The following is a 14,087-nucleotide window of genomic DNA, read 5'->3' as shown; positions in this document are numbered from 1 at the left end:
ATCTACGGTTTTCTTCTTCCTGAGAGCCAGTTTGGTGTAGTGGGGAAGTCCGCGGACTCTTATCTGGGAGAACCGGGTTTGATTCCCCACTCCTCCACTTGCACCTGCTGGCATGGCCTTGGTCAGCCATAGCTCTGGCAGAGGTCGTCCTTGAAAGGGCAGCTGCTGTGAGAGCCCTCTCAGCCCCACCCACCTCACAGGGTGTCTATTGTGGGGGGAGGAAGGTAAAGGAGATTGTGAGCTGCTCTGAGATTCAGAGTGAAGGGCGGGATATAAATCTATCTTCTTTATCATCTTGTTCTACTACTACTTGAAAGGGCAGCTACTGTGAGAGCCCTCTCAGCCCCACCTACCTCACAGGGTGTTTGTTGTGGGGGGAAGAAGATAAAGGAGATTGTAAGCCACTCTGAGTCTCTGATTCAGAGACAAGGGCAGGGTATAAATCTACGGTTTTCTTCTTCCTGAGAGCCAGTTTGGTGTAGTGGGGAAGTCCGCGGACTCTTATCTGGGAGAACCGGGTTTGATTCCCCACTCCTCCACTTGCACCTGCTAGCATGGCCTTGGGTCAGCCATAGCTCTAGCAGAGGTTGTCCTTGAAAGGGCAGCTGCTGTGAGAGCCCTCTCAGCCCCACCCACCTCACAGGGTGTCTGTTGTGGGGGGAGGAAGGTAAAGGAGATTGTGAGCCGCTCTGAGATTCAGAGTGAAGGGCGGGATATAAATCTATCTTCTTTATCATCTTGTTCTACTACTACTTGAAAGGGCAGCTACTGTGAGAGCCCTCTCAGCCCCACCTACCTCACAGGGTGTTTGTTGTGGGGGGAAGAAGATAAAAAAGATTGTAAGCCACTCTGAGTCTCTGATTCAGAGACAAGGGCAGGGTATAAATCTACGGTTTTCTTCTTCCTGAGAGCCAGTTTGGTGTAGTGGGGAAGTCCGCGGACTCTTATCTGGGAGAACCGGGTTTGATTCCCCACTCCTCCACTTGCACCTGCTGGCATGGCCTTGGGTCAGCCATAGCTCTGGCAGAGGTCGTCCTTGAAAGGGCAGCTGCTGTGAGAGCCCTCTCAGCCCCACCCACCTCACAGGGTGTCTATTGTGGGGGGAGGAAGGTAAAGGAGATTGTGAGCTGCTCTGAGATTCAGAGTGAAGGGCGGGATATAAATCTATCTTCTTTATCATCTTGTTCTACTACTACTTGAAAGGGCAGCTACTGTGAGAGCCCTCTCAGCCCCACCTACCTCACAGGGTGTTTGTTGTGGGGGGAAGAAGATAAAGGAGATTGTAAGCCACTCTGAGTCTCTGATTCAGAGACAAGGGCAGGGTATAAATCTACGGTTTTCTTCTTCCTGAGAGCCAGTTTGGTGTAGTGGGGAAGTCCGCGGACTCTTATCTGGGAGAACCGGGTTTGATTCCCCACTCCTCCACTTGCACCTGCTGGCATGGCCTTGGGTCAGCCATAGCTCTGGCAGAGGTCGTCCTTGAAAGGGCAGCTGCTGTGAGAGCCCTCTCAGCCCCACCCACCTCACAGGGTGTCTGTTGTGGGGGAGGAAGGAGAAGGAGATTGTGAGCCGCTCTGTCCTTGAAAGGGCAGCTGCTCTGAGAGTCCTCTCAGCCCCACCCATCTCACAGGGTGTCTGTTGTGGGGGGAGATTGTAAGCCGCTCTGAGTCTCTGATTCAGAGAGAAGGGTGGGGTATAAACCTGCAGTCTTCTTCTTCATCTAGTTGCAGCCCCAGGGCAGATAGTGTGAAATCTGACGGAACCCCCGCAGAGAAGAGGAGCGTGAGAGCAGCTAGTGGGAAATCAGTCACACTGTTATGTATTGGGACTGGAACTTGCCTTAAGGTTCTACCATAGACTTTGCTGAGCTTAGGGCTCTATAACAAACGACACCTGGACTCTGGGTGCAGGCCAGTGAGGAGTCATTGGGCCAGTCCAGGTAACTATAGTTATGTGTGTTGGGTTTGGGGGTTGGGGGGGGGGAGCTGATCTGCATGTATATAAGCACTGGCACTTCCTGTGGCAGTGAATTCCACCCAAATTACTCTTTGGGTGAAGAATCATAGAACTGGCAGGGACCTCCATCTAGTCCCACCCCCTGCACAATGCAGGTAACTCACAAACACCTCCCCCTAAATTCACAGGATCTTCAGAAGAAGTACTTCCTTTTATCTGTTCACCACATTGACTGTTCGACAAATGTCTAAAAAACACTTTTGTCATGTGCATCTTAAAAAACAACAACAATGTGCATGTGTCCTTGTGTGTTCCACATTGTTCCCCTCTGAAGAGAGCTGCCAATCTCCAGTTGGGGCCTTGAGATCCCAGAACGATAACTGATCTCCAGAGAGCTCAGTTCCCCTGGAGGAAAGGGCTGCTTTGGAGGGGGGACTCTGTGGCCTTGTAACCCACTGAGGTTCAGGGATGCCAGCCTCCAGGTGGGACCTGGGGATCCCCCGGAATTCCAGCTCCTCTCCAGACCACAGAGATCAGTTCCCCTGGAGGAAATGGCTGCTTTGGAAGGGGGACTCTGTGGCCTTGTGCCCCACTGAGGTTCAGGGATGCCAGCCTCCAGGGGGGACCTGGGGATCCCCTGGAATTTCAGCTCCTTTCCAGACTGCAGAGATCAGTTCCCCTGGAGGAAATAGCTGCTTTGGAGGGGGGACTCTGTGGCCTTGGACCCCTCTGAGGTCTTTGTCCTCCCCAGGCTCGTTCTCAAATCTCCAGGAATTTCCCAACCTGGAGTTGGCAACCTTACCTCTTACCCAGAAGAGTATCCTGTGCATAGCCAGAGGTTGCCACAAGAGGGAGCTATCTGTGAAATACATGTCTCAGCGTTCAAGAATTTCTGTATGTGTCTGAACATCTGAAGCTGCCTTATACTGAATCAGACCCTGGGTCCATCAAAGTCAGTATTGTCTTCTCAGACTGGCAGCGGCTCTCCAGGGTCTCAAGCGGAGGTTTTTCACACCTATTTGCCTGGAGCCTTTTTTGGAGATGCCAGGGATTGAACCTGGGACCTTCTGCTTCCCATGCAGATGCTCTACCACTGAGCCACCATCCCTCCCCTATTAAGTCTGAGAATTAAGTATGGAAACTTCTGCACTTTTTCCTGTGAACCCACAAATATTCAGGACTAATATGGGCAGCAGGTAGCAGATCTGAACATGGCTGTATCATACACGTTCTCCTCCAAGCCCCACTCCGCATTTAAAGAAATTATGGATTAACCAGTCTCTCCATTATATGCTGTGACAATTCAGAATATTTATTGCAAAAGTGCTGAGAGTTATTTAGAGATGCAGAGGTAGTTAAGTTACTCATCAAAAAGCTTGTTCCTAGTTTTGAACAAAACGCTCATTTAGTGCATTCTTTGAAAAGAACGAGGCAAGTTACAGCTTTAAATGTTATACCTTGGCTTTTTGTTTGTTTGTTTTGCTATTGCAAAAACAGTCACATTTTACAAAAATAAATACTATGCGCAAAAATAAATACAGCCAAAAGGAAATACATACAGTGTAGTCTGCGACAATCGTAAGTGGACAGCAACATACAAACAGGGGCATCCAGAATCTATTCAGAAGTCAAAAACTTCCTGCACACTGGTTGTCTATCTCCCAAGAAACCCTTCGACAAGCGTATATAAAAATATTTCACAGTTCAAATGTTACCTGTGTCATCATGGTGTATCTGGTGCAAAAGACAGACGATACCAACGCATAAGCAAAGTGCTTCATTAAGAAGTAATTATTGCTTTTTTTTAAAAAAGACAATCAAACCCCTGATCTGTTGAAAGTCCCCCTGCGCTGGAAGAGGTAGGGTGCATGTTATTTTTGTTGGACAGTCCCCTCCCCATGTCTGTTAAATTATCACTGTCCTGCAGAGCTAACAATGTGGGAAAATTCTATTACTGGATATTGCCATGTCTCTTTAGAGAAAGGCACTGTTAACCATAAAGCAGTAACAAGAATTATGGGTAGGGTTTGGGGTAAAGAGAGAAAGACAGAGACAGAGAGAGAAAATGTTAAACCTAGAACTCAAAGAACTTTGACAGAGGAATGTAAATTCTTTCAAAATTATTTCTGCACAAACCTCCCTTGGCCTTCCAGAGAAGACCGTACTTTTGCCCTCTTATGAATACTTTTTATTACTGCTAGAAGGTAGAAATAAAGGAAGCACTTCCTTCCCCTGAAACAATGTCAGGTTTTTTTCTTGCCTCCTTTGACACTTGGCACAATACACACAAAAAACAATAGAGCAAGTAACAGACAAAACCAAACAAAAATTCATACCCCTACAACCTCTTGGCTGGCATATCAAATGTTCTTCCCGCTGTTCGTCCGCACCCTTCACTCATGTCAGTCCGATTTCCCGAGAGCTTTTTTGGTATCCAATCTAACCAGAAAGCTTTAAGAAATTTCCACATCTACAGGAGAAAAGGTGAAGGATGATTTGGGTTAACAGAGTGCTCAAGGGACGTAGTTTGTGCGAGCTGACAAGAAAGCAAGCTCCAGACAGACCCTCCCTATCTTTGCAAAAACGAATACAAGTCTTTTATTGTAAGGAACTCCATTCTTGACAGGATAGAGTAGAGACAGGATTTTGCTCTGGTAAGACCTCACTTGGACTATTGTGTTCTGTTTTGGGAACCACATTTTAAGAAGGATATATATAGAAAGCTGGAACAGATCCAGAGGAGGGCGATGAAGATGGTGAGGGGTCTGGAGACCAAGGACTATGAAGAAAGGCTATTAATAAAATTGTTTAAAACAACAAGAAAGGCTGAAGGAGCTGGGCATGTTTAGCCTAGAGAGGAGGACGCTGAGAGGTGATAGGATCACCATCTTCAAGTACTTGAAGGGCTGTCAGAGAGAAGAGAGTGTGGAATTGTTTTCTGTGGTCCCGGAAGGCAGGACCAGAACCAATGGGTTGAAATTAAATCAAAAGAGTTTCTGGCTCAACATTAGAAAGAACTTCCTGACCGTTAGAACGGTTCCTCAGTGAAACAGGCTTTCTCAGGAGGTGGTAGGCTCTCCTTCCTTGGAGGTTCTTAAACAGAGGCTAGATGGCCATCTGACAGCAATGCGGATCCTGTGAATTTAGGGGGAGGTATTTGTGAGTTTCCTGCATTGTGCAGGAGGTTGGACTAGATGACTCTGGAGGTCCCTTCCAACTCTATGATTCTAATCTAGTCTAACTAGAATGCAGAAAGCACATCTTGCCCGCATGGCGTCAAGATGGAGAAGAATAGCTTAATGTGGAGAGCAGGTGTCAGACAGGAAGAGAGGAGGATTTCCTGACAGTAGCCATCTACATATCAAAGATAGCATCAGATGATCGGGGTCCACCTGATCTATCTATCTCTAGGACTTTCTATAGTCCTGCCTGAAGTCTAAGGCTAAAGAGACAATGCATAGTCCTTCACTTGCAACAAAAGGCAATACTGATTGGTTTTAATGCTGGGCAAAGGCAGAGAGGTAATAGGGAGAAACTGATGTTGTCTGAATCATATCCCAACTTGCATCAACCCGTTTAATATTTATTTCTCTGCAACAATCCCCTCCCCTGAAACTATAATTCCACAAGGGGATCTGGGGGGTGAGGTAAGAACATAAGAGAAGCCATGTTGGATCAGGCCAATGGCCCATCCAGTCTAACACTCTGTGTCACATAATGGCCAAAAAACCCAGGTGCCATCAGGAGGTCCACCAGTGGGGCCAGGACACTAGAAGTCTTCACACTGCTATCCCTCCCAAATACCAGGAATACGGAGCATCACTGCCCCAGACAGAAAGTTCCAACAATTTTGTTGTTGTTCAATCGCACAGTCGAGTCCGACTCTTTGCAACCCCATGGACAAAGTCACGCCAGGCCCTCCTGTCTTCCACTGTTCCAACAATACGCTGTCGCTAATAGCCACTGATGGACCTCTGCTCCACATGCTCATCCAATCCTGTCTTGAAACTGGCTATGTTTGTAGCCGCCACCACCTCCTGTGGCAGCAAATTTCATGCGATAATCACCCTTTGGGTGAAGGACTTCCTTTTATCCATTCTAACCCAACTGCTCATCAATTTCAATGAGTGCCCATGAGTACTTGTATTGTGAGAAAAGTGCTTCTTTCTCTGCCTTCTCTATCCCATGCATAACCTTGTAAACCTTTATCGTGTCACCCCCTCAGTTGACATTTCTCCAAAGGTATCTCAGCACCAAGCGACAAGTCCAAGGATTCCTTTTCTCGGTAACCATGACATTTATACTGGTATATAGCAACGGCACTCAACAGTTCTATGGTGCAGTTAATATCTTAACTAATTTTATCTGAGCAGATATGTGTGCTCGCTTCGGCAGCACATATACTAAAATTGGAACGATACAGAGAAGATTAGCATCTGAGCAGATATGTTTTGTTCAGCATGAAAAATCATTCTGATGTTGCTACAGACATTTTCCCTCTTCCGCCCCAAACGCCTGGTACCTTTTTCAGATTTCTGTTGGGCAGCTCCTGTGTGGAATTTGTCTCCACAGCTCAAACAATGAGAGCAAGGTTTTCCTCCGTGCTTTGGAATATTCCAGCATTGAAAACACCGGATTCTGTATTTTTTGTACCTGAAAGGGGGGGGGGGGGAGACAGGTACACAAAACTGAGATTATCGTTTGTGATTATCCTTGCTCTTTTCCTTCATCTACTGAAGACTGCAGATTTATACCCCGCCCTTCTCTCTGAATCAGAGACTCAGAGTAGCTTACAATCTCCTATATCTTCTTCCCCCACAACAGACACCCTGTGAGGTGGGTGGGTCTGAGAGAGCTCTCCCAGACGCTGCCCTTTCAAGGACAACCTGTGCGAGAGCTATGGCCGACCCAAGGCCATTGCAGCAGCTGCAAGTGGAGGAGTGGGGAATTGCAGATAAGAGTCCACATACTTAACCACTACACCAAACTGGCTCTCGCCAGTTCTCTCTCCAGACAGTGAAGGTGGGGGAATGAAATAAGAACATAAGAGAAGCCATGTAGGATCAGGCCAATGGCCCATCCAGCCCAACGCTCTGTGTCACACAGTGGCCAGAAAACCCCAAGTACCATCAGAAGGTCCACCAGTGGGGCCAGAACACCAGAAGCCCTCTCACTGTGTCCCCCCCCCCCCCCCCGCCACCCAAGCACAAGAATACAGAGCCTCACTGCCCCAGACATAAGAATGTAAGTGAAGCCATGTTGGATCAGGCCAAAAGCCCATCTGTGTCATTCTGTGTCACATTCAACATTCTGTGTCACACAGTGGCCAAAAAACCAGGCACCAAGAGGTCCATCAGTGGGGCCAGGACACTGGAAGAAGACGACTCCAGATTTAAACCCCACCCTTCTCTCTGAATCAGAGACTCAGAGCAGCTTACAATTTCCTATATCTTCTTCCCCACAACAGACACCCTGTGAGGTGGGTGGGGCTGAGAGGGCTCTTATAGCAGCTGCTCTTTCAAGGACAACTCGTACGAGAGCTCTGGCTGACCCAAGGCCATTCCAGCAGCTGAGAGTGGAGGAGTGGAGAATCAAACCGAATTCTCCCAGATAAGAGTCTGTACACTTCACCACTACACCAAACAGGGAGGGAGGGAGATGATGATATTGGATTTATATCCCGCCCTATACTTTGAATAAGAACATAAAAGAAGCCATGCTGGATCAGGCCAATGGCCCATCCAGTCCAACACTCTGTATCACACAGTGGCCAAAAATTTTATACACACACACACACACACACAGTGGCTAATAGCCACTGATGGACCTCTGCCCCATATTTTTATCTAACCCCCTCTTGAAGCTGGCTATGCTTGTAGCCACCACCACCTCCTGTGGCAGTGAATTCCACATGTTAATCACCCTTTGGGTGAAGCAGTACCTCCTTTTATCCGTTCTAACCCGACTGCTCAGCAATTTCATTGAATGCCCACGAGTTCTTGTATTGTATGAAAGGGAGAAAAGTATTTCTTTCTCTACCTTCTCCATCCCATGCATCTCAGAGTTTCAGAGTGGTCACAATCTCCTTTCCCTTCCTCCCCCACAACAGACACCCTGTGAAGTGGGTGGGGCTGAGAGAGCTCTGACAGAAGCTGCCCTTTTAAAGACAGCTCTGTGAGAGCTCTGGCTGACCCAAGGCCATTCCAGCAGCTGCGAGTGGAGGAGCGGGGAATCAAACTCGGTTCTCCCAGATAAGAGTCCGCACACTTAACCACTACACCAAACTGGGTCTCTGATCCACCCTGTGAGGTGGGCGGGGCTGAGAGAGCTCTCCCAGAAGCTGCCCTTTTAAAGACAGCTGTGCGAGAGCTATGGCTGACCCAAGGCCATTCCAGCAGCTGCAAGTGGAGGAGTGGGGAAGCCAACCAGGCGCACTTAACCACTACACCAAACTGGCTCTTATGTGCATGAGCGCTTGACCTGCAGAGAAAGAAAAAGAGAGGACTTTGGCTTCTGAGGCACCTTCCCGTGAGGAGGCACCCAGCTGCTATCACAGACGGGATGGGGACAACTAGCGGAGGACCATCTGGAGGCTTCGGAACAGCTCCCAACTGCCCCAAACTGCCCGTCTGTTGTCAGCCATGATATCAGGTAGTGAAAAGAGTAGTACCTAATGCCACAAGCATTACAGAGAGGAGTCCCATCTTCAGCGTCTCTCCACTGCGGTGTCTTTCTGGTTTTGCAAGAAGCACAGCATTTACTCCCTTAAAGATAAAAAGGTCAGCTTTTAAAAAATATATAATATCTCATTCCATGCAATTTAGCATGTTATATTTAATATAAGAAAAAGCTCTGTGGAGTTTGCCCCTGAAATCGATTTCATACAAGAACATATCCATTGGGGAAAAAACACAAAACAGAAAGGAGAGAGCCACAAAGAATTTTTTGGGTTGGGCTTACGTGCCAATCAGGACTTGTTTTTGTCTGAGCTGACACATTTCTGTGCCCCGAAAGTAGGTCATGCAATCGGCTCATTCGGTCTGAATTACAATTAAGTTCTACAGAAATCAATGGGAACTACTTCAAAGCACAATCTGGCTTGTGAGGACAGCACCCACAACATTTTGCAAAGTTCCACCGAGCTGTGATCACACAGTTTAAGGCAGGGGGTGGGGAACCTCCGTCCCGAGGGCCGTATGCGTCCCTTGAGGTCACTTGGTGTGGCCCTCGGGGATTGCTGGGCCGAACCGAGCCATGTGGCAGCCTCCCTGGGGCCTGGCTGGCCAGCGAGGATCGTGGGGCCCAGCCGCGCTGTGCAGCAGCCTCCCCAGGGCCAGGCAGGGATCACAGGCCCAGATGTACTGTGCGGCAGCCTCCTGGGGGCCTGGCTGGAAAAGGGCCAAGTGCAGCAGAACTGCTGCAGGGCTTGGAAAAGTTACTGTCACCGTTCAGTTTTGCACTTGATTATCCCAGAGGGTGTGGCCTAATATGCTAATGAGTGTGTGACCTGATATGCTATGTAATGTACTTGAAACCGAGACGGTTTGGAAGGCAACATGGTTTATTCAGTAGCACCTCACAAGAGAGGGAGCACGCGGGCCGGGTCCCGCTTATATACATTACCCGGAACTGCCCCCTCGTCTGACCAGTCCAATCCTGGTCAGTCAAACTTCCCGCCACAGATCTTGATGGGCGGGGCGTCTGGCGAGCTCCATCCGGGGACCCACGGGTCGCCTCTGTAGCAATCGCCATGCGGTATAACAGCTTATTGTTCAAGACACAACATGCTAATAGTAGGGGATGTGGTCTAATATGCTGAGTTCTTGCTGGGCTTTTTCTACAAAAAAGCCCTGGACCTATGCATTTGCCTAGGGGTGTGTGTGTGTGTGTGCCAGATTAGGCTCTCCCCACATGACTTCAAATAGAAAAATAATCATTTGCATTTATTTTGCTGGCCTGAATCCTTCTCCCTCGGAGGAGCACGGTTTTTAAAGCTGATAATTTCGTATGGCCCGCGAATGATGTTATAAATATCCCTATGGCCCTTCGCAGAAAAAAGGTTCCCCCACCCCTGGTTTAAGAGCTGGTTCAGGCTGCAACTGGCATCTAGGCTGAACTGGTGTTTCTTACGGCAAACACAATTTAGTGCATAAACCCTTGACACCTACTACTCCTGAAAAACCATGGATCACATTTGCCTTCCAAACTCTTAAAATATTGTCTGTCGTACTTAGTATTCGAAAAATAGTTCATATATTCACAGCTCAAGGAATGAACTTACGGTGGGTGGAGAGGGGTGCCTTCCTTATCCTTGGAACAGGCAACATTGCACTCTTCTCTGGATACAGGCACTGGGGTTCTTTTCTTAAGTTTCTCACTGAACAAAGATCAAAACAAAAACATTTCAGAGACGCTTTAAAGATCTGATCTCCAAACTAATTGTCATCTAGCAGCTTTACACACTGCCCTGTTTCTAAGGCCCAAAAACAATCTTTGTTTACCGCAACCACCTTTACAGATCATTCTTCTTCTTTTACATATGCAGAAGGAGGAGATTCAAGAAGCATTATATCAGGGGTGTCAAACACGCAGCCCGGGGGCTGAATCAAGCCCCCGGAGGGCTCCTATCAGGTCCCCGAGCAATTGGATGTCATCCGCTTCCTTTTCCCTCTCTCTCGCTTCCTCCTGCATTACAGCTTGCTCTGCAAGGCTTTCTCAATCGCACAGGAGCTACAAAGCAAAGCCTCTGTTTTCTCCATTGGTTGAGGCTCCTCCCTTCAGGAAGAAGGGAGGAAAGGCAGAGATTCTTTTTCCAGGCTCTCTTAATCACACAGCAGAGATACTGAACCAAGCTTCTCTTCCTTCCCCTTCCTGGTCCCCTAGGGAGGGAGGGAGGGAGGGAGGGAGGAAGGAAGGAAGGAAGGAAGGAAGGAAGGAAGGAAGGAAGGAAGGAAGGAAGGAAGGAAGGAAGGAAGGAAGGAAGGAAGGAAGGAAGGAAGGAAGGGAAGGAAGGAAGGAAGGAAGGAGGAGTCAGAGCTTCCTTTGCCCAGTACCCTAGATCCCATGAGAGAGATGCAAAGAAGGCACCTTTAATACCAACAAATGCTAACATTTTAAGCATATTTTAAAGGGGTTTTTTTTTGTAAAAAAAATTAACTGTGTTTGTTTGTGTCCTTTATAAAGTTTATATCTCTGCTACCTGATTTAAATAGGGATACACATGGCCTGGCTCGACATGGCCTGGCCCAACGAGGTTTTGTTTCTATCAGATCCGTCCTGCATAACAAATGAGCTCGACACCCCTGCATTATATACTCAAGAATGCCTGACCAAGGAATCTGGGATATGTGACGTCACTCAGACCTAAAGCCACCGCGCTACGCATTTGCAACATGCGACCAAAATAAGGGCGAAGGCATTTGGATCAACAACATGTATTTAAAAAGGCAGATGTTAATGAAATCTTACAGGGTGAAGGGGGGGAAATGACACAACCTGTCTACCTTAGGGACCGTCTCCCTCCCCATGTTCCCCAGACGGTACTTCGATCAGGTACTCAAAAATTTGCTAGGTCCAGGGAGGCAAGACTCAAAGCAACACACAAAAGAGCCTTCTCCGTTGTCACTCCTTATCGGTGGAACCAACTCCAGAGAATGTCAGAGCTTTACGGGACCTTGCCCAATTCCGCAGCGCCTGCACGACCACACAATTTCAGCTTGCGTTTGGCAGTTAATTATTAACCAGAACTAACTGAAATGACTGCCATCTCTGAGGACATTCGATCTGTGTGGATCTCTTTTAAGACCATTGAATGCCGCCTATGTATCTATGTATTAAATCATTTAATTATATAGAAATTAGCACTCAATTGTCATGGATGGAAAACCACCAAGGAAGTCCAGTATGGCTATGCAGAGGCAAGCAAGAGAGCCAATGTGGTGAAGTGGTTATCTGGGAGAACCGGGTTTGATTCCCCACTCCTGCACTTGGGAGTTGCTGGAACGGCTTGGGTCAGCCATCACTCTCGCAGAGGTGTCCTCGAAAGGGCAGCTGCTGGGAGAGCTCTCTCAGCCCCACCCACCTCACAGGGTGTTTACTGTGGGGGAGGAAGGGAAAGGAGATTGTAGGCCGCTCTGAGACTCTGTCCTTGAAAGGGCAGCTGCTGTGAGAGCCCCTCTCAGCCCCCACCCACCTTACAGGGTGTCTGTTGTGGGGGAGGAAGGGAAAGGAGATTGTAGGCAGCTCTGAGACTCTGTCCTTGAAAGGGCAGCTTCTGGGAGAGCTCTCTCAGCCCCCACTCACCTCACAGGGTGTCTGTTGTGGGGGAGGAAGGGAAAGGAGATTGTAGGCCGCTCTGAGACTCTGTCCTTGAAAGGGCAGCTGCTGTGAGAGCCCTCTCAGCCCCCACCCACCTTACAGGGTGTCTGTTGTGGGGGAGGAAGGAAAAGGAGATTGTAGGCAGCTCTGAGACTCTGTCCTTGAAAGGGCAGCTTCTGGGAGAGCTCTCTCAGCCCCACTCACCTCACAGGATGTCTGTTGTGGGGGAAGAAGATAAAGGAGATTGTAAGCCGCTCTGAAGGGCGGGGTATAAATCTGCAGTCTTCTTCGTCTTCATTTTAATCTAATGTTTTTATATGGTTGTTTTATTATGAATTGTGAGCCGCCTTGAGCCTACCACCTCTGAATTTGCCCTAACCTGTGGATGGCCCAGGCTGGCCCTGATCTCATCAGATTTTGGAAGCTGAGAAGGGTCAGCCCTTTTTAGCTTTTGGATGGGAAACCGCCAAGGAAGTCCAGGGCGGCTACACAGAGGGAGGCGATGGCCAACCTCCTCTGTTTGTCTCTCGCCCTGACTTGGGATAGCCCAGGCTAGACCAATTTCATCAGCGCTTAGAAGCTGGTTTATGGTTGCCAACAGGGCATTTTTTGTAGCAGGAACTGCTTTGCATATTAGGCCACACCCCTCTGATGTAGCCAATCCCCCAAGAGCTTACAGGGCCTCTTCTTACAGGGCCTACTGGAAGCTCCAGGAGGATTGGCTATATCAGGGATGTGTGGCCTAATATGCAAAGGAGTTCCTGCTACAAAAAAGCCCTGGTTGCCAACATCCAGGTGGGGCCTGGAGATTACAGCAAATTTCCAAATTACATGGATCAGTTCCCTTAGAGCAAATGGATGCTTTGGAGAGTGAACTCTGTGGCATTATACCCCACTGAGGTCTCTCTACAAACCCCACCCTCTCTAGTAGGGGTTACCAGGTCTGGTTGGAAAACACCTGAAGACTTTGGGGGTGGATTCCAGGAGAGGGCACGGTTGGGGAGGGGCCACAGCATGGGACAATACCACAGAGTCCATCCTTCAAAGCGGTCATTTTCTCCACGGGATGATCAAAACAACTGGAACCGATGTAATTAATGGAAATAACAGAAAAACCACCGGAAGCAATGAAATTTACACAGAAACGTGTATAAATATGTTTTAGTGCAAGCTTAAATGAAACTTAAACAAAACAAAACTAAGGAACACTGCGCTTTTAACATATGAATTTTCCACACAGTCTTTCAGTAGCCCTGTCAATCGGCTTCCTTCGAGCAGACTCCGTTGTGGGTGAACGCTTTTTTCCTCAGTGCCCGACTCCTAGCAATGCGGAGAGAGTAAGGAAGGAACCGCTTATGAAAGGACTCCTCACGGTTTCGATCACTTCGTCAGCCTCCTTCTCCCGACGTTACACGGAGCCTCAGCTCAATTTTTTCAACATGGGTCTACGCACGGTCTCATCAGTTACCGGCAGCAATCCTGATTTACAGGGCTACTGAAAGACTGTGTGGGAAATTTCATATGTTGAAAGCTCAGTGTTCCTTTTGTTTAAGTTTCATTTAAAATTGCACTAAAACATATTTATACACATTTAAATGTAAATTTCATTGCTTCTGGTGGTTTTTCTGTTATTTCCATTGTCTCCAGGGGAGCTGATCTCTGCCGGCTGGAGATCAGCTGCAAAAGCGGGAGATCTCCAAGCCTCACCTGGAGGCTCGCAGTCCTGTTCCCGAGGCATCAGCTTCACCCTTGAATCTCCAGTAATTTCTTAACTGGGAGTTGGCAGCCCTACTCCGGTAGTTCAAATCTCCTAG

The 14,087-nt window shown here is 48.2% G+C and overlaps 1 protein-coding gene and 1 non-coding gene across 2 annotated transcripts in view; one reads left to right on the top strand and one right to left on the bottom strand.

Moving 5' to 3' along the window:
* CDC37 (cell division cycle 37, HSP90 cochaperone) overlaps positions 1-14,087 on the bottom strand; it is a 172,201-nt gene that overhangs the window by 120,162 nt on the left and 37,952 nt on the right. The gene's annotated exons all lie outside the window — the stretch shown is intronic.
* Positions 6,336-6,438, top strand: LOC132582027 (U6 spliceosomal RNA). Its single transcript, XR_009556161.1, has one exon. It is a non-coding gene; the product is annotated as a U6 spliceosomal RNA (small nuclear RNA).

Source organism: Heteronotia binoei, chromosome 13 (genome assembly GCF_032191835.1).
Source record: "Heteronotia binoei isolate CCM8104 ecotype False Entrance Well chromosome 13, APGP_CSIRO_Hbin_v1, whole genome shotgun sequence".
Lineage (NCBI taxonomy): Eukaryota > Metazoa > Chordata > Lepidosauria > Squamata > Gekkonidae > Heteronotia > Heteronotia binoei.
Note: the sequence above shows the minus strand (reverse complement) of the source record. Positions and strands in the feature narration are given on the sequence as shown.